Raw genomic sequence first — 21,519 nt, forward strand, 5'->3', positions numbered from 1 at the left:
ACATAAGGTCTTTTGACATAAGGTCTCATCGTTGCAATGGGTCCTGGCCTTATTTTAAAATTCTAATTCTGTTGTTCATGCATAATACCATGGATGCATGATTTTTATGTGAAAGGGATTATTTCATACTCATTTTGTAAATGTTTGCTTGATATAATTCTGCAATAGTCATTGTAATCATGGTAACATCCTAGTCATTATAACACAGCTGCCTCTGCTCCAGATTCTCCAGCCTGGTCTCTTTCTCTGCCTCTAATTTACTGATACTAGAGGGTCTCTGGGCTGAGAGTCTCTGCTCTTGAGTACCTGTGGTTTTGCATCAACAGTCAGGTCAGACTTCTTTGTATGGATTCTGAGAGTCTGAAGTATTTTCTTCAAAGCACCTCTATTCAAGTAGCCCATAATAATCATAGACAATTTTATCTCATAGTTAATTCCCCATATGCCACTTTCTAATTGTATATACAAGGTTATTTTTAAAAATTTTTCTAAGCCCTTGATTGAAAATATTTAAAGAACTTTCTAGGGACCATGTAAGCAGAGGGCAAAATAAATGCACAGAGCCTTTCATTCTAGGTTCTGCATTCACATCTTGTCTAGGTCAAGAATGAGTGACAGCAAGAACTTCAACACCTCTAGGGAGAGGATCTAATTCCATTTTTGGATCTAGTCAATTTAGTCTCATCTTTTCAGGCTTTCAGGAAGAAGTCTCAGAGAGACCTCAGACTTTGTTTGGAGGCTCCATGGCCTGGTGGAATGAGACCATATCTAGGAATCAGAGCCATCTAGGGTTTTCTCTTGGCATCGTCTTAGACTATGCAACCTAAGAAAAAATTGTTCAACCTCTATTTGACTTTTTTTCTTCAACTATAAAATTGGGATAATAGTACAGGCCCTGTAGGGATTGCTCGGAAGATTAAACGAGACAGCAGATAGTAGGAGACACACACACACACACACACACACACACACACACACACACACACACACACATCACAAATTCTTTTAATATTCACAGTAATTTATAAAAAGGCATATTTCCTTCCTTATTTTACATATGAAAAAAGCGAGACTCAGATCAGAGATTGGTGATGTAATTTACCTGATGTTACACAGATGGATGGGAAGATTCAAACTCACCAGCCTGGTGACAGATCCCAGGTTCTTAACCATTGCCATGTAACTATTTTTTTATGATCCAGTTTTAAAATGTTTAACATTATGGCTGTGAGTTGCAGGGTGTTTGTATGTATTGCTTCTGTAGGCGGCTTTACTAGAAGCTCTTTCAAGTAGCAACTAAAGTGAGCTTTACTTATTATTAAGCCTTTCATAGAAATAAAAATAGAGGCCTGACATTTAAAATAGCTTACTTAAGGATGATTTGTGAAGTTCTAAATTTCTCCAGATTGTTCCATAAATTCATTATATCTCTGCTTAAAATTGAAAGTGATTGTATAGTTAGTAAACTGAAGGCAGTCCCTATCTAATAGAGAAGCAGAGTGCCTCATTTAGTTTCTCATAGAGTTATTCCTTGAAATCACATTCCTAAGCAATCATTGAATTTCCATAATAAATTCATCTTCTCCCAAATCTACAACTCTGTTGAGGATGGTAAGTCCTGCATCAAGGTTGAACCGTTTATATCCAAAGATAGGGTATGTTACAGGAAATCTCTCTTTCTCTCTCTCAGTCTCTTTCTCTCTCTCTCTCTCCCTCCGTCTCTCTCTAAGACTTGGAAGGGGAAAATGAAGTGGCAACCATTTGCAACTTGTTTACCTGCTGGATCATCTTGCTATTGGGGGATGGAAGCTGGGTTTACAGCCATTCCACTTCTTCCTATTTCCTCCTCCAGCTTCTTCAGCTCTTGGGCCAGGTGTGTGTTTAACTCCAAGAGGAATGGTATCAGCTTCTTTTTACAGAATGTCCAGATCAACAATATCAGAGGCAATAAGAATTGGCAAGAGTTCTTGTTATGCACAGGGGGTTTATCTTCTCCAAACTGTTCCCTATTTTATGACTATATTTTTTCTTTCTAATAACCACTTTTGTGGGCTTCATGCTCAAACTTGTCAAGAATAGCTTAAATAATATTATACATGATAGATATGGGATATTGTTTGTGACAAACATATGGCATGTTATATATTTCATCTATTGATTCTGATTTTCTGCCTGGGGCACAGTTAAGTAGAGCTTCACAAATTATATTCTTGCAGTTTATATTTAGGACATGCTAAAGTAGTTAAGTAGTACCTTAGATGAAAATTCCTGATAGTTGGGTAAAAAACCATGCTTCTAGCAACTTACCATTTTATTTAGGGTATGCTAGGAAATAACATTTAGGGTTTTGTAACAGATTTGATCTTGAATGTCCCTAAAGGATTGGTCTCCAGGTTGGCACCATTGGGAAGTGATGGGAACTTTAGGAGATACAGTTTATGGCAGATACTTAGGGAGTACTTCTGCATAGATGATTGTGGCACCTTAGCTGCTTGCTTCTCTCTTTGCTCACTGGCTCATGGTGTAAGTGGCCTTCCTCCTAGCCATTGCCATCTGACTCCCACCCCATCCCCCTTCCTAGTAGAAACTTTAAGCAATTGGTCCACCTGATGTTGGACCAAAATCTCCAAAGCAAGAGGCCAAATAAACCTCTTTGTAAGTTAATTGCTTCAGGTTGTTTTTGTTCCAGAAAACTCTCCAAAACAGGTTCTGTAGTAGATTGAATTATTTCCCCACAAAAGATAGGTTCAAGTTCTAACCCTTGGTATATGTGAATGTATCTTATTTTTTTAATGAAATATTTGCAATACAATTAAGATGCTAGGTAGAATTATACTGGATTAAGATGAGCCCTAAAAGCAGGCACTTCTGTCTTTAGAAGAGACATTTGAGATAGAGACAGATATGTAGATGAAGATAGTCATAGATATTGGAATGTTGATACAAACACCAAATTCCAAGGATTGCTTGAAACCATCCCAAGCTAAGAGGCAAGGACCAATTTCCTTTGAGCTTTCAAAGAGAACAGGTCTCTTGATGTCACCTTGACTTTTGGACTTCCACCCACAAGAATTTTAAGGTAATACATTTCTTTCAGTTAATAAATTTTAAGTCATCCTGTTTATGGCAATGTGCTACAGTACTGCTAAGGAACAGAGACAGATTTCAAATCAATTTTCCTGGTGCTTGCTATAGTGGTCATTGGCTTGACCACTCATATTTCCTTATATTTATTGCAGGACAAGGATAAAGGGGACTCGTGTGACCATGCTGCTAGCCTCAGGATTTGTGTTCCTTTTAACAATACTTGGAAGTCAACCAAGGATGACAGGTATAAATGAGTTCCTATCACTCTTGCGCATGTGTCTACATGCCTTCTGTTGCAGAGTCCAGGGTGTTTGAGGTGTATAGAATCTAGGGCAGCATTTCCAGTGCCCTGTCGTTATCTCTGATTTCTGTTATCTTTGGCTGACTTTGGACAATTAATCTTCCTTAACTATGAGCAAGAATTGTGCCTTGTGACTGAAGCCAATTCTAGGAAGTTATAAAGGAAAGTTCTTCCTCACCCTCCATCCTCATCCTCACCCCACAAGCCTTGAAGCTTTTCTGTTTTACTCTCTGATCTGGGAGATTCTTACTTCTTCCTTTCTTTTTCAGGACCCAACAGTGAATTATGGTTCACCAAACTTCAGTATTGAAACTCTAATATCCAAGAGGACTGTGTTGAGAACACAAGCCTATGAGGTGACTAACGCTAAATGATAGCATAAGGATAGACCCTAATCTGATAGGTTTGGTGTTCTTAGTACAGGAAGAGATGCCATAGCTCTCTCTGATATACAAGGACACAGCAGAAAATACAAATCTATAGAGTCCTTACTAGGAGCCGCCCCAGTCAGTACCTTCAACTAGGACTTCTAGCTTTTAGAGCTCCTAGAAAATAAAGTTCCATGGTTTAGTCTGGCCAGTACAGTTTATGGTATTTTGTTATGACAGCCCCTAATATACTCAGCCAGAGTCATTTGTTCTCATCTGCTTTTATAAAAACTCACTCTATAGGTTTATGTCTGAATCTTCCTGACTCAAGCAGATTTTATTTTTGTTTCCATTTCTGTAGTGCATTTCAAACTGGAGGTAGAGGTGGGGTGGGCAGTATTAGGAATCAATGATGGGAAGCTGTACTCTTGAAATGTGAAAGTCCACCTCTCCTCCTCCCCCAGGTGACTGGCACTTGAGTTCCTCAAAGTAGGCCACATCCGGCTGAGCAGAGAACTTGCTCAAATAATAGGTTCCTGGAACCAGATCCCTATAATCCACTTCAGGCTGAGACAACAAACTTGCAAGCATGTACCATCCAGCCAACTTTGATCCTATCCCCACCCAGGACTCTACTTAAGTCTCTCCACCCCTGCCCCCCATTGTGCCTTGTGTCTCCTGACTCTCCTCAGGACACTCTGGTGTCCCTTTTCAACTCTCATTAAAGTTGATCTGGTCTTTTGAAGTTGGTATCTTTCTTTGCCTTTGCTCTTTTTGCTTTTTCAAACCTGTCCTTTTTCCTCACAGACAGATTATGAAAGGAATGGGAAGGGCCTTGTGGAAGAAAAACAGTTTTAAGATTTAGAAATACTATCCCATTACATTAGACCCACCACCTACCTTCTTCCCTTTCTCCCTTCCCTTTTCGCCCTTCCTTTCCTTCCCTTCCCTCCTTTCCTTCCTTTTCTTCCCTTCCCCCTCCCTCCCTTCTTCCCTCCCTCCCTTCTTTCCTTCCTCCCTTCCCTCCTTCCTTCCTTCCCTCCTTCCTTCCTTCCTTCCTTCCTTCCTTCCTTCCTTCCTTCCTTCCTTCCTTCCTTCCTGTCTGCCTGCCTTCCTGCTTTCCTGCCTTCCTTCCCTACCTTCCCTCTTTCCTTCCCTCTTTAATTTCCTTCCTTTTTCTCTTCCTTTTCCTTTTCTCCTTTCTTTCTACAGTGACCACTCATATATGTGTGTATACATCTTTAAATACATGAATGCATGTGCATGTGTCTGTGTGTATACATCTTCAAATACACGAATGTATGTGTGTGTGTGTCTGTGTTAAGCTAAGAGAAGCTTAGAGAAATAAGGCTAGCTCCTTTGACATAGCCTCCCATATACATTATAATCTGCATTTTTGTTGTGGTGCTGTTGCTGGAGACTTATTTCCATTTCACAAATAACTATACTTAAACACAGATCATTGAAATGACTCTTCTATTCTTGCATTGTTGGTAAAGGGTTGAGCTGGGAGTTGGGCTACATAGATATCATTCTTTGCACTTATTCACAGTGCTAGTGACCAGCAAAGAAAGTCTGCAGCAGGTAGCAAAGTAGCATGCTGTGATGTGCTAGTGTTGGGGAAAAGCCCTCCTTTAATGGGAATGGCTCCAGGGAAAGCAGTAGCTGGATTTTACCTCCAATACTCTGACAATATTGAGGCTCTGAGCAATATAATTCAGAGAGAACACAAGAAAACACTTATCCTTTAGATCACATTTCTTTCTGGAGGGATGGGACAGATATTGTAACTAAGTAATGTCTTTTGGGAGTAGTGTGGCTCTCAAACTTCAACATTCATGAGTTACATTGGGTATTTGATGAAAATCTCACTACCACAAATTCTGACATTATAAACTTCAGTGGGTCTAAGCCATAGGTCTTAAACAAGTGTTCCTGATGTTTCTGATGCAGACTGTATCAGATCTGCTTTAGTAGTTGTTTAGATTCTGAGTCTGGATCCCTATTTTTCTCATTGTTAGTGATGTGATGTTATAGGAGTTACTCAACTTGCTAACCTCAATTTTCCTGTCTATGAAGTGGGAGTGACAATAGTGTTCCGTTCTCAGGCACAGGAGGATTTTGGTGATGCATTTATTCCTTCTGACACATAGGAAATTATTAATGCTAGCTACTACTATAATAATGAGAAGTTAGTTATAGCAATAAAATAGAGTCTTTTTCTTTAATGTATTTGGTCATGGGCTACCATTTTTATATGCTATCTAATGGGGTGGGTGTAGGGAATCAGCTTGTTCATGGAAAGGTCAGGTGTTACCATTTGATATGTGCCTATCTTTTCTCCTTATGATAATGGTGTAATTTATTTATTTCTCTTTGGCAAGGAATTTCACATTCACTCATAATCATGGTCTTTGAACTCTTGGTCCTATAATTGATGCTTGGCAATTATGTTTTCCTTGAGTTTTTGAGAGAGTTGAGAATGGTTGATATTCTGAAAATCCAGAATAATCTCTGCACACATTTCTAGGAAGGAGATAACAGGTGTGAACTCTCTCCTAGTCTGGAGTCATAACAATAGGACTTTAAGTTTTCTATCCAGCCTCTCTGTGTTCAGATGTGGGGGACAGATCCCAGAGAACAGGAGCTTCTGAAAATCTCCAATGGTTGCTTAGTTGGAAAAAATGTATATATATTGCAAATAAAGGAAACCATGGGACCTATGTTTCTTTGGGCCTGGCTTACTGCACTTAATATAATTTTTTCCAAGTTTTTCCATTTCCTAACAAATGGGGCAATGTCATTCTTTCTGATGGAGGCATAGAATTCCATTGTGTATATATACCACATTTTCTTGATCCATTCATCTACTGAGGGGCATCTGGGTTGGTTCCATAGCTTAGCTATGGTAAATAATGCTCGATAAACATAGTTGTGCTGGTAGCTTTAGTATGGTCTTGTTTGTGATCATTTGGATAAATGCCCAAAAGTGGGATTGCTGGGTCATAGGGGAGTTCTATGTGGAGTTTTTTGAGGAACCCACATACTGCTTTCTAAAGTGGTTGAACAAGTTTACACTTGCACCGACAATGCAGTAAGGTTCCCTTTTGGCCACATCCCCTTCAGTATCTGTTGTTATTAGAGTTCTTGATTATAGCCATTCTAACTGGGGTGAGGTGAAATCTCAATGTTGTTTGATTTGCATTTCTTCTATGGTTAGAGAGGTTGAGCATTTTTTCATGTGTATATTGGCCATTCTTATTTCCTCTTTAGAGAAGTTTCTCTTTAAGTTTTTAGACCATTTATTTATTGGGCAGTTGTTTCTTCAAGGATTAAGGCCAAAACTATGCACCATATAAGATATGACCATATAAGATGATGTTAAGTGAAATGAACCCCAAGATAGGGATACAAATATTGTTTGTCTTTCTTGCTATTGTTTCTAACATATTTATAATGTATCATGTGATTTTTTTGTTTCTTTGTATGTTTCTCCCCCATGGTATAACACCTATTTTCACTGTATTTGATGTCTGTGCCCTGCATCTTGTATACACACTTCTGTAATTTGGGGAGGGGAAGAGAAGAAACAAAATGCTTAAATAAAGATAGAGGTTGACTCATTGTAACAATGAAATGTACAAACCACTATGTTGAAAACAAACTTTACAACTTTGGCAGGGAAGGGGTGGTAGTTGTGGGGGTGGGAGGGAAGGGATGGTAGGGGGAAAACAAAGGAGAAGGCAACAATGCTCAATAGGAAATGTACTCATTACCTTGCTCATGTAACTGTAACCCCTCTGTACAGCATTTTTACAATAAATATGTAAAAAATTTATGTATATATATATGTATATATATATTTAGAGAGAAAATCTTCAACCATGTGGTTGTAGCTCTTCATGGTCTCCTGTCCCTGGCTCTGCTTATTTCCTTAGTTTTCTAAGGTTTTGTTGTTGGCTTACTCTCCCTTACTTTGATGTGTTTTCTTTGTCTAAACATGATTCCTGTGCTAGTTTCATTCTCAGAGCTCCTTTAGAACTCACTAGGATGTTCTTTGCTGTGGAAATCTTCAGTAGGTAGGTGATTATGTAACCTAAAGCTTATTGAGAATATAACATTTAGGAAAAAAATATTTCTTTCATACTTATCCCCTCTGTTAGACTGGTAGAATTTTGACTCAGGGACCTTGTCTATGTTATTCATTTTTTTCTATCCTTAGTACCTTCACACAGGCACAAAGTTGAAGCCCATTAAATATTTGCCTAGTGAATGAAGACACTATTTGTGGCATCTGCTGATTTTGTAGCACCTCCAACTATAACAAGCTTATTAACTTCTGAGTCTGCCAGATCCAATTTTGGGAGGTTCTGACTGTTTGTGAAAGCTTCATGATTAATAAACTGAACTCAATGGTCTTGTAACTTTCCAGGAGAGAAAAATTTCACAATCTTGCAGGCTGGGACAATATTACTGGTTCTGCTGTTATATCACAGTTTGGGAAGGGCTTAGATACTCACTTCCGTGTAAAATAAAAGATTACTTTCTTAAGGATGAAGATAGAAACACAAAGGTATGCATAAGGCTCACATTGGATAGAAACTACTATTATACACACAAGAAAGGCAGTAAGAATGCTTCTGTGGGACAGAGATGAAGTGGTCTTTTCACAGGGTCTTCCTGAGAGTAATGTGTGTGGCTGGAGCAATAGACAGGAATTTACCAAGAAGGCTTTGGATGGTTGAGATAATGACTTGAAGGAAGTGATGTCTTTTACTTTAAGAATGGAGGAGAATATTGAGATGGTTATCATCTACTTAGGTGGGTAGGTGTTGAGAGTTTATAGCACATCAATTTTTTTCCCTCATTCAACTCCCAACAAGAGAAATGTCATTGTTCCTATTTTAAAGAAGGGACATGAAGTGTATGAAGTAATTGACCCAAGATGCCATAGTTCAAAATGGCCTAAGACATTTCTCCCAGTAATCCCTTGTCACTTAATAGAGTGAGTTTACTTAATTTTAACCATATATAAGACATACTATACTTAAAGAAAAATAATGATTCAAATGCTAGATGTCCATCTTGTTAACTCTCTGCCTGTGTTTGTGTAGCGACCGTCTACTCGACCAGCGAGAAAGAAAGACCACCACACCAGGAGTCTTCTCAGATCACGCTTTATTGGAGAGCCTTTTAGTTGTAGGAGAGCTTGGGCGCGAGAGAGCGTGCACCCGAAACATAGCCGCTTATATAGGGAAAATAGGAACGCGGGTCAGTCTATTGTTGGTCGCCTGCCTTTCACCGTCACCAGGTGTCATGGGATTGGCTGGGGACTCTACCTGGCTCGCTCACGCGCAAAGCTCAGGCATCCCGCCAAGCACCGTCTAATATGGGGTGGTTACCTCAAAGCTGCAAGGGAGTGGGCGGAGTCTCGCCCCGGCTCCCTACAGTTTGTGTGTGTCTGGTATGTGTGTGGAGGGAACATTTGAGATTGAAGCAAGGATTTCACATTTGTTCGTCGAGTATGCCACAACTTGAACTGCCCTGCCAGTTCTCTTGCTTTGGTTTGTTTTTCCAGAAAGTGTCTTTCACTATTTTTTCCTGAGTTGACCTTAAGTAGTGATCTTTCTACCTAGGAGTATGGATGTAGACTACTATGCTCAACTGCTCCTTTATAAACAAAATCACATTTTGTCCTTAAACTATTCCTTGAGCAGTCACATACAATGATATCCAAAACACTACATTTGATAAACACAAAAGGATCTAAAACAATGTTATCTTTTTCACCCAATAGGCCATGTTTTAACATTTTAAGACAGCAATGACAGAACGTCCTTTCTCAATATGAGTCACAAAAATACTTACATTGCCTTTGATAGGTATATAATTGTAGTCTTTCTAATGCCATTTTTATATTTCCAGGAATGGGAATAAAAATGGAAATTTATATATCTGTGTATATATATATAACACAAAAATTTATATATCTATATATATATACATATATATATACATATATATATGTATATATATATATATATATATATATATATATATATATAACACAAAACAACTAATTAGGAAATCCAGGTAGAGGGAATAGTGATAGTTTTATGTTTTCTAAAATAATAGATGGAGGTGTAAAACAATCTGCCATTTTTCTTTCCTTTAAGTGCTCAGATATTGAAGCTAAGAGCTTCCCCGAGACTGAATGAATATTTGCCAATGATATGACAGTGGCTGTTCTGCCTCTAGCCAGACACCCCAGATATCAGACACTTGATGAGCCTGAAAGTTCTGGTCAGACTCAATGCTGATATCTCCTCAGAGTTATGAGACCAGAGACAATCTTTGGCAATAAGATCATAACTTTCATAGACAAAACTTTTCCAGGAACAAGAAGTCATGAAAACAGATGTTTAGGAATCATCCTGGGTATATTGATAGATTGGCAATTTTTAAAAATGTTACATTTTCTTTCCAGCTTTCTCGAATCCCTCTTTCTCTTGAAGTTCACCAGCCAACACACCCTTCTGAATTTAATCTAAGATTAGGATAGATCAAGTTTGTCGGGAAGACAAGACATTGGACAACGATGAGAAAGGATGGATGCCATATCCTACAGTGAAAAAAGCTTGTGGTAATATTTCTCATTTATTAGAAAGTTCTTTCTGTGATGGTAGAACTTTTTCTCTCACATCTCTCTGGGTTGACCTATTAATCCTGTTAAGTCTTACACTGTCACGTCATTTCATAATGACATATCAAGGTAATATTGGCAGAACTAAATTTACATCTCAAATTATACTTTGTAATTTCAAGAACAATAAAAAGCAAAAATTGGAATTTAAAATTCTGTGTACATCAAAATAATTTTTTAAATTTTATTTTCTTGTAAAGATGCTGTACAGAGAAGTTACAGTTATACCAGTAGGGTAATGAGGACCTTTTTCTCTAGTCTTTCTTTTAGTCATTGTCTGGCTTTCTTCTTTCCTCTGATTTCCTGTACTATAAATTCCAAAATATTACTTGAAAAAGTAATAATTTCTTGACTCTCAGGAGCTATTCATTTGCTCCACTGAAACCACCTAAAAGACATCAACAAAGAGGATTCTGATGGTGCAGGATATTTTGGAAATCATTTAACAGGATGTTAACTGTTGGAATGGTTTAGTGTTGTTGTTGTTGCTTTCAGGACGTGGCAAAACTAGAGTACTGACACTAGGAATGATGTGATCAGTCTTCAGCAAAACAACAATCAAGGCAAAAATGTGACTCTGACTCTTTGATTCTTGGTTCTGAAGAAATGAAAGTTCCTAAGGATCATAATGATCAGAAATGAAATTTCATAAAGGTCAAAGACAGGTTGGTTTTGCACTGCCCTTTGCCTTCCAGATAAGGATCATTGCAATTATATCATTACTCTATCTGAACTTTTTATTCACAGTGTTTCTCTTTCAAAAGCCTAATATGTCAAGTTGAGTGACAGGAGGCAGGCATAGTGCAGGGCAAAACCAGCCAAGCTGAGTTTTAAACCTTGTCAAATATTTCTGTTGAAAGCACTTTTATTTTTAACTCTTGTGCTTACTCTTGGAAGTAAGATAGTAAATAAGAGTCCAGAGTATTAGAACTGAAAAGAGAAGGTTTCCAAATCTAGTTTCTTTGTCTTCTTACATGATTTCCCTCTCCTGTGAGGATTTAACACTTTTAAGTGGACAATACCTTAGAACAGTTATGTTTCTTGCTTCCAAATGCCTGCCTACTCTGTTTATTTACTAAATCCTACTAATTTTATTTCTTAAATATCTTTTTAATATACTACTTTTCTTCATTTTTAATAAGTTCAATGTACTTCATGGTTTCATAAACTCTGTATGCTGGCATTTTGGGTTGTAAAATCCTTTCTTGTGTTAAAGTATCTTATGAAGTAAAGGATGTTGAGACAACATCCCTAATCTCTATGAAATAGATGCACTAGCAGACAGACACATCTCTAGACATTAACAAATACCCATTGTGAAGCAGCATGTCCCCAGTAGAGAACCACTTCTTTAGTCCCAGTCAAAAATCCTGTCTCACAAGTGAGTGAAATAGCTTCATTTATCTTAAATGATATCAGACAAAAATCTAATTATGTCACCTCCTTTAAAAAAGAACCCTAGACCTTATTTAGCTTTTCTTTACTGTCGTAACAAATATGAATCTCCCAAATTCTTTGTTTACCTTTTGGTTTCTCTGGGGCCATATTAAATTTCTTCATGTTATTTTCTCAAAAATACCAATTCTTTATATTATAGTTCATATAATTCATATTTTTGAGTAGTTTTATCTGACCTACCCATTTACAGAGCCAATTTCCTGTCATCCTGCAAGACTTAGCTGGCATTTTATTTTCTCAAAGAGATTATTTCTAACCAGCAAAAGTCTACCTTTCTGATAGACTAGGATAATGACCTGTGCTGTATGAACTATGTGTTTTCATAGCTCATAAGTCTTCCCTTTTCACCATGTCTGTTTTTATATAAGCACCTTTGAGTCAATAATTTCTTTTTCCTGCCAAACTGAAAGATCTGTGTGGATGATTACCATGTCTGTTATATACTCTGACTTTGGCTTAGTACCTGCCACAATGCTAAGTACATTCCAAGACTCAGTAAGTATTTGTTGAATCAACACTTTGGAGAATTGATTGGAAGGATATAAGTCAGGGAAGCAGTGAAATCTTGTAGACTATCAAGACAGGAACTATAGGAACTAGGAACTAGTAGAATTAGGAAGTAGAAAGTTAGGTACTGAGTTTACATTCTCCATTTCCTGGTACCAAATGTTCTCTTGTCCTTCTTGCTCATTTGCCTGTGTGATACTTTCTACCCTTCACCCTCCCTGATGAGTTAAGTCAAATTGTCCCAGACAGTACATGACAGTACCTCCATACTGACTTGTCTATTAACAAGTAATAGTGCTATTAAGTATAGGCTTTCTAGTGAGAAAGGAATAGGAATGGACACTTTAGCAACTCCTTACACTAAAATTAGTTAGGAAGAACAGCAAAACACCTACTCTCTCTACTTCTCCTTTTCTTTTCCAGAGGGTAACAGAAGGAGTTGTGCACTCAAATGAGAGATAGAGTCACTTCTGTGAGTTTTTTTTTACTCTCCTTTAAAGTATTTTTTGCATCAGAAACATTTCTGCCAAAAAGAGTCTGGTATTGTTGAGGATCAGAGAAATGAGGAACAACTTGGATGGAAAGTGGAGGCTGAGGTTTTAAACACTTTCCTTTTCCTAAGCACCTCATGTTTCTTGGACCATCTTTACAAGAGAATTTGCTACCAAGAAGCAAAGCCAAGGAAGGTCATAGTCACAGGGCCACCATGGAAAGTAGAAGGCAGCCAGAGTGATTATTTGTCTTGGTCAGTGAGTGTCAGAGGAAATGACTTTCAATGATAAAGTGCACTTCATTTGTTTTGGTGGTCTCACATAGTAAACAAGTTTTGTTTATAGAAATAGCTTTTTGTTTTACTGGAAAAGATTGCTACCTGGCACAGAAACCTGCTGACATTGAAAAGTGTGCAAGCTGGAGCCAACACCCATTCAGAGAGTGAAAAGTGGACACGATCTATGGGGGCTGGCACACGTAGCCACTGTCCTGCATCTCAAGAGTGCAAGAGTGCGACACAGCTCAACATGTTGCAAGAACTGAAATCAGAATTCTTCTTCATTGACATGGATGAATGCTCAAAAAGATTTAGCATATGGGGAGGGTGGCAGAGGCTGTCACTTGGAGCAATACTGATTTATTTTTGGAAAGCTAAGCCAAGGGAAACCCATCATTTTCGAAGGAAGAGATTTTATAATCATCTTTAAACTTTCAGATGCTAATTCTTATCTTATTTCTATAACCACCCGCTCTAGAGCATGTTTAATGAAAATAAGGGATGATGGCTGTCATATCTTAAGTGAGCTAAATTTTATCCGTGCTGAAAAATCACTGTGAAATAATCTCTAATTATAAAGCTGGGAAATAGAACAGTTCAGCACATGTGCACTGAAGGAGTGAGCACCCAGTTCTTACCATGAGAGCTATCTTGAAAATTCCTCACTTCTGTTTAAAAGGGAAAAAGATTGAGCTTCATCAGTTTTTTTTTCCCCTCTAACTGCTAAATATTTAGTAACCATACTGAGGCTTGGCCTGAAGACCTACTTTTGCAAGTTAGTGATTACATTTTATTTTATGTGAAAAATGTCTCTGATTTTGGTAATATTGAATGTAGAAATTATATAACATGGTAATTTTGGCAATGTTCAATAGATTCCATGTGCGATGGGTCTAGCCAACTCCCATGTTATTGAACTTATGTTTATTTCTCAACCAAGATGGTGATGAAGTAGCAGAGATCCAGATGGGGGTATGTCAGCTAAGAGATTTCCAAACAATTTTGAATTTTACTTCTAATCTTCAACCAATATTACAACATAATAGCAAAATGATAACATAAAAAAGGCTTTTTGTCTTAAATCCACAGATGCTAGACAGACAGACAGACAGACAGACAGACAGATAGATAGATAGATAGATAGATAGATAGATAGATAGATAGATAGATAGATAGATAGATAGATAGATAGATAGATTTGTTAGTTTGGGGCTTGAACTCAGGGCCTGGGTGCTGTCCCTGAGTTAAGACTAGCACTCTACCACTTTAAGCCACAGCTCTAATTCCAATTTTCTGGGGGTTAATTGGATATCAGAGTCTCACTGATTACCTTACTAATGTAACTGTAACCCCTCTGTACATTATCTTTACAATAAAAAATTAAAAAAGGAAAAATCTCAAAAATAAACAAAAAAACTCTCATGGACTTTCCTGCCTGAGCTGGTTTTGACCCAGGATCCTCAGATTTCAGCCTTCTGAGTGCTAGGATTACATGCTCAAGCTACCAGCATCGGGCAATATGTTGTTGTTCTTAAAATATTTTAAACGATTGGGTTTTTGTGGACTATGAACTATTATAATCATCTTCATTTATCATTGTGTTTGGTGATAATAAGTATAGTTATTCTAACTCAATTTGTATTTATTTGTGTATCTGTCATTGTGAAGGTACTTATGGGAAACATCACACCAATTTAAACTCATAAATTCATTTTTGAGGAGTTGCTAGAGATTGAGCCCCGGAGCCTTGCTCAAATTAGGCTAGTATTCTGCCACAAAGCTTTGATCATCATAGCACTAATGCACTAATACACTAATGCATAGACTATGCATGAATCTTGCATAGTCTGGCCTTGAAATTGTGATCTTCTTGCTTCCACTTTCTAAAAAGCTGAGATTATTGGGATGAACCATCAACTCTGGTTTTCTTTCTCTGTACTCTGTAGTTCACTTTCAAATTGTGATCAACAAAAGGCAACATATCAGAAGAAAGATAATTCTCAAAAATGTCACAAGTAATTGTTCTATGTAAGAGTCAATCATCATTTTTCTAGATTGATTCTTACATTTTATAAACTTCAAAGTATCCACTAGTTTCCAAAAGTACTGATAAACCAAGAAAGGACTTTTGTGAGTATTAAAAGACCCCATAAGAAGCAGAAGAGACAAATACTCTTCTTCAACCAAGTATGTAATCCTTTCTAGACTGGCCATGTTTATTGTTCAAAATGAATATAACATTGACCTGGAATTTGTGTTAAAGGAAGCACTGTATACTGATCCTAAATCACTTGCTAAATTTTCTTTGGTTTAGATATACTTCCTGGGCCAGCATACAGAAAAGCCACAAGCATAACAATGTTCATTGCAGCATGATTCACCACAGTCAAGGTAAGGAACAGATGGCCCTTAATGGAAAGTTGGATCAAGAAAATGTGATATAGATACACTGTAGAATTTTACTCTAGCAGAAAAAATGATATATTATTTGTAAATAAATAGGATGACCTTGGAAATTTATGTGAAGTGAAGTAAGTCAGACTCAGAGAGGTAAAGGACATGTAGTTTCCCTTATATGTGGATGCTAGAGTTATCTTATAAGCTTTTAAGTAAGCATATTCATTGGCTGTCATAAAAATATCTACAAATGTATTAACTGAAACATAGTACATTCATGGGAGAACTTCCTTACAAAGCCAAAGTTTAACAAAATAAATACCAGGAAGCAGGTATGGGGTGGATTAGGAGGGAAAGGTTGGTGAGTGAAGAAAAGAGGGAGACAAGGCAATCAAGAAGCCAGTGGAGTCTTTTGAGGAACCTATTTACTGATTTCCAGAGTGGCTGGACAACTTTACACTCCTACAAACAATGCAGTAGGGTTCCCTTTTGGCCACATCCCTTCCAGCATCTGTTGTTATTAGATTTGGAGCTCCCCTATGACCCAGCTATCCCACTTTTGGGGATTTACCCAAACAATCACAAACAGGGCCATACTAAAGCTACCTGCACAACTAAGTTTATCACAGAATTACTGACCTTGGCTAAGATATGGAACCAATCCAGATGCCCCTCAGTAGATGAATGAATCAAGAAAATGTGGTATGCACACACACACACACACACACACACACACACACACACACACACACACACACACACACACACACACACACACACACACACACACACACTGGAATTCTATGCTCCCGTCAGAAAGAATGATGACACTGCCCCATTTGTTAGGAAATGGAAAGACTTTGAAAAAAATTATATTAAGTGAAGTAAGCCAGACCCAAAGAAACATAGGTCCCATGGTTTCCCTTTTTTGCAATAACTAGTATATGTCTAGGACAAGCAGAAAAGGTCAATAGCTATGTGCATATGACTATATAAGATGATGCTAAGCAAACTAAACCCCAAGATAGGGACACAAGAGGTTTTTTTCTTTGTTGCTGTTGTTTTTAATGCACTATGTGATTTTTTGTTTCTTTTGTATGTTCTTCCCCCATGGTATAACCCTTGTTTTCACTGTATTTAATTCCAGTACCTTGCATCTTGTATATACATTTTTTCTAATTTGGGGAAGGGAAGGGAAATAACAAAATGCTTAAATAGAGATACAGGTTGACCCATTGTAACAATGAGATGTAAAAGACACTGTGTTGTGGGGGGAGAGATGAGTTGGGAGGTGGGGAGGGAAGGGATGGTAGGGGAAAAACAAAGGAGGAGGTAACAATGCTCCATAGGAAATGTACTCATTACCTTACTCATGTAACTGTAACCCCTCTGTACAGTATCTTTACAATAAAAAATATTAAAAAAAAAGAAAAATTGAAAAAAAGAATCCAGGCTATATCCTATAAAATTAAGAAGAGTGAGGGAAGGGGTGTGTTAGAAAAGGTAGTTGAGAATATTAAAAGGGGTGACATTGATCTGGATGCATTGTATTCATAAACGGCTTTGTTAAATGGCAACTGCTTTGTGTAACTACTTAAAAATAATTTAAAAAATAGATACACTTCCTAGAAATGCCATTAGTTTAAAATTCTAGCCCAGGTAGAGTTTATGTGTGTATATATATATTTATATATAAAAGATATTGTACAGAGGGTTACAGTTACATAAGTAATGAGTACATTTCTTATTGAGCATTGTTACCCCCTCCTTTGTTTTCCCCCTACCATCCCTTTCTTCCCTACCTCTCCAACTCCTTCATTCCTTCCCCTCCCACAGTTGTAAAGTTCATTTTCAACATAGTGTTTTGTACATCTCATTGTTACAATGGGTCAACCTGTATCCTTATTTCCCTTTCCCAAATTAGAAAAATGTATATATAAGATATAGGAATCTGGATTCAAATACAGTGTAAACAGGGTTTATACCATGGGGGAAGAAAATACAAAAGAAACAAAAAATCACATAGTACATTAAAAATAACAGCACCAAAAAGAATTACTTGTGTCCCTATCTTGGGGTTCAGTTTGCTTAGCATCATCTTATATGGTCATATGAACATAGTTTTTGACCTTTTCTGCTTGTCCTAGACATATATTAGTTATTGCAAATAAGGGAAACCATGAGATCTATGTTTCTTTGGGTCTGGCTTACTTCACTTAACATAATTTTTTCCAAGTCTTTCCATTTCCTAACAAATGGGCAGTGTCATTCTTTCTAATGGAGGCATAGAATTCTATTGTGTGTGTGCGTGTGTGTGTGTGTGTGTGTGTGTGTGTGTGTGTGCGTGTGTGTGTGTTCTTGGTTCATTTTCTTGATTGATTTATCCGTCTATTGAGGGGCATCTGAGTTGGTTCCATATCTTAGCTATGGTAAATAATGCTGCAATAAACATAGTTGTGCTGGTAGCTTTAGTATGGTCTTGTTTGTAATTGTTTGGGTAAATCTCCAAAAGTGGGATTGCTGGGTCATAGGGGAGCTCTATGTGGAGTCTTTTGAGGAACCTCCATACTGCTTTCCAAAGTGGGTAACCAAGTTTACACTCCCACCAACAATGCAGTAGGGTTCCTCAGGTAGAATTAAAAAAATATATCATAAACTTGAATATCCCTTTAGCACTTCAGATTACCCTAAATGCAATCTAGTTTTCATCACATTTGCCTATGTGAGGGGGGAAATTTCACAATAGTGTCTTTTGAGACACTATTCTTTTTATTTTCATTCATTTATTTGTTTATGGAGTTTTGTTGAATTGTTGTAAAAAGGTATTAGTGGAATATTAATAAACAAAAGACAAAATCAACTTAGCTGGCTATGGAAGCATTACAACAACAAATCCCCCGGAAAGTACTGAGTCTATCATTTTGTGTTTTCAGGCACCTCACCCATTCTGGATCAAACTGTTTCAACCAAACACTTGATGTTCTAGCTTCAGACAAAGGAGCTCATCACCTGATCAAGAGTTCTAAACATTCTCTGAGATGCACTCAATCATTGTCATTGCAAATTCTTTTAAACAGAAAATATTTAAAAAATCTTTTATGTTAAGAGTATGTAATTTCATGGCTGAAACTTGATAAATTTGGATGAAATAATATTGCCTCCCATTATATTCCAATGTCTTCTGGCTCAAAAGATCACTTACATCCTACACTTTCTCAGCTGTGATGTCTATTTTTTATTAAAAGGATATGTTTACTATACTGCAGGAACACAGAAGGGATAGAAGGAAAACATTCTCGTGCACAGCATTCTAGTGCAGCTGCATTTAAGTAGCTTCATTGACTGACATTCACATTACACTCTCTATTTTTACAAAGCTACTTGGTCAGAAATGTGTCTCATCATTCACTCACCATTTTTGAGTTGTCTTTTCAGAATGAACTTTGGGCTGCTCAACTGCGAACAACACTTAATTAGGGGCTCACTTCTTTACTGAAAGTGACAGCATCTTAGATACATGTTTGTCAAGCACACTTTTATATAAAAATGAAGATTGAGTACAAATCTAAATGCTCTATCACAGTGATCTATAGTAAGTGTTTATTTTCCCCCTACTTAAAACAGTATATCTTCAAAAATCCAGGAACTACAGGTCCTATGATATTTTCTAATTTTTGTTGATAATTTATTAAGTACCCATGGTGGTGTAGATCTGTTTATTTTGCAGCACTTTTTAATAATTTCATCTGAGATGAGGAGACAAAATCTTGTTCTTTAATATTCAGATAGGTTTTTTTCTTTTATTGATGAAATGAGACTAGAACTCAAGTCATTCAACTCTTGTGCCTTGTTCACTGTTCAGAGCAGGGTGGAAGCGAGAGGGGATTACTTTAGTTCCTTGCTGCTCAAAGCTAGTTTAGTGCACACATACATTATATTACCTAGAGCCTGATAGAAAAAAATTTAAATTATCCTCTACCCCTGACCTGCTGAATCAGAATCTATTTTAACATAATCCCCGAAGGGCTTGATAAATTTGAGAGACCCTGATACATATGCACCAGGAAAGTAGGATTGTAAGTTGTAACTTCATTGTTAGAGGAAAAAGCTAATATACTCATTAAGAGATAAAAATATAAATAAACCAAGAGATAATTTTGTATAACTATTAATTATTGGTATATAATAGAGTTAAGTTTTGGCTTTACTGATAAATAATATAATAACAACAATATAATAACTAGATAAGGAGAATAAATACTATCCTTAACATATTTTTATAAAATACTAAATATTGAATTTGTATTAGTATTATTGTCTGAACTGAGTTTTATTTGTTGTTGTTGTTAGTTGTGGGGCTTGAACTCTGGGCCTGGGAACTGTCGTTGAGCTCTTCAGCTCAAGGCTAGTGCTATACCACTTAAGCCATAGTGCCACTTCTGGTTTTCTAGTGGTTTATTGGAGATAAGAGACTCACAGACTTTCTTGCGCTGGCTGGCTTTGAGCCATGATCCTCAGATCTCAGCCTCCTGAATAGGCTAGGATTACAGGTGTGAGCCACCGGTGTTCAGCTTGAATTGAGTATTTATCCTGTAAAGTTGTCTATGAGGTTTGTCATTTGTATAACCAATTAATAGATAATACATACTTCACATATGAAATGTTAGGTCTCACCTCCATTTCTCTGGTGTATAGGTATAATAGTTGCTATTGTTTAAATTCTATAGGTAAAGAAACTGAGGCAAAAAAAATTAAAGTTACCAAATACAATGTGATCTAGTTGTTGAGCCTTTCTGTTTACTCTTGATAGAAACTCATTTCAAACTATCATGAACACACATGAAATTTTTGAAATGTCTGCATTTTGGGGCAAGCAGTTTTTTTTGAATGTTGGGAAGAGCCTCAGGTCAAAGGGTATCTTATAGGCTTAAATACTGAGTGAGAAAGTAAAGCTTACCTTCTCCTCAGGAGTTTCTGCCATAATACCTTTGTGAGCACTGCTACTGGCTCATTTTGAATCACTGTAACCTGAGAGATAAGAATGAGATGACTTGGACTAGACAGGATTTATAACCAAGGGAGACCATTAGAAAAGAACAGGATTCAGTCCTACAAAGTCCAAAGAGGAGACTGCTTCTGGAAACAGAGGTTTGGGCTTAAAAAAAGAATGTGGGAATTAATTCAAGATCATAAACTTAGATGTATTGATTTTTGTTTTCAATTACACTGTACTGAAAAGCACTGAAAGTGTGATCATGGGAAACATTCATAATGAAATTCCCCAGAGGAATGTGAGTGTACTCTCACCTGCAGAAAGCCTTAAACGCACAGAGTAAGAATCATGGGAGAAGTTGATGGGACAGTGGAATGGCAGAATCCACGAGTTCAAGAGGTACCTGTCCATATTCAGGTATTAAAATTTAACAACAAATCATTTAAATAGGGATACAGGTGGATCCATTGCAACAATGAGACGTACAAGTCGTTATGTGGAAAAATGAAATTTACAACTTTGGTGGGGGGGAGGAGAATTGGGTGGGGAGGGGTGGGGGGGGAGGAAGGGAAGGGTAAACAAAGGAGGAGGCTACAATGCTTGGTAAGAAATGTACTCATTATCTTGCCCATGCAATTGTAATCCCTCTGTACAGTATTTTCACAATAAAAAAACAAAAACAAAAACAAAAAATAAAAGTTGTACACAATGCTTTCTAACTTGAGGCATGATTGATCAATAAGTGTAAAGTGTCTTGGTTTTAATGATACATTTTAAAAAATTTTTGAGTAAAAAACTTTTTGAATAAATGAGTAACCAGCAACACCTGTGTAAAAGCCACCTGTTCAGATTATAGGTTCATGTTTTCCTAGCAGGCAGCAGGCGGGAAAAAACATAGTCCCAAAGCAATTGCCTTGGGGCTGGGTTGTAGCTCAG

The sequence above is a fragment of the Dipodomys merriami genome, unplaced genomic scaffold (genome assembly GCF_024711535.1).
Source record: "Dipodomys merriami isolate MVZ:Mamm:240054 unplaced genomic scaffold, mDipMer1.0.p SCAF_9, whole genome shotgun sequence".
Taxonomy (NCBI): Eukaryota; Metazoa; Chordata; class Mammalia; order Rodentia; family Heteromyidae; genus Dipodomys; species Dipodomys merriami.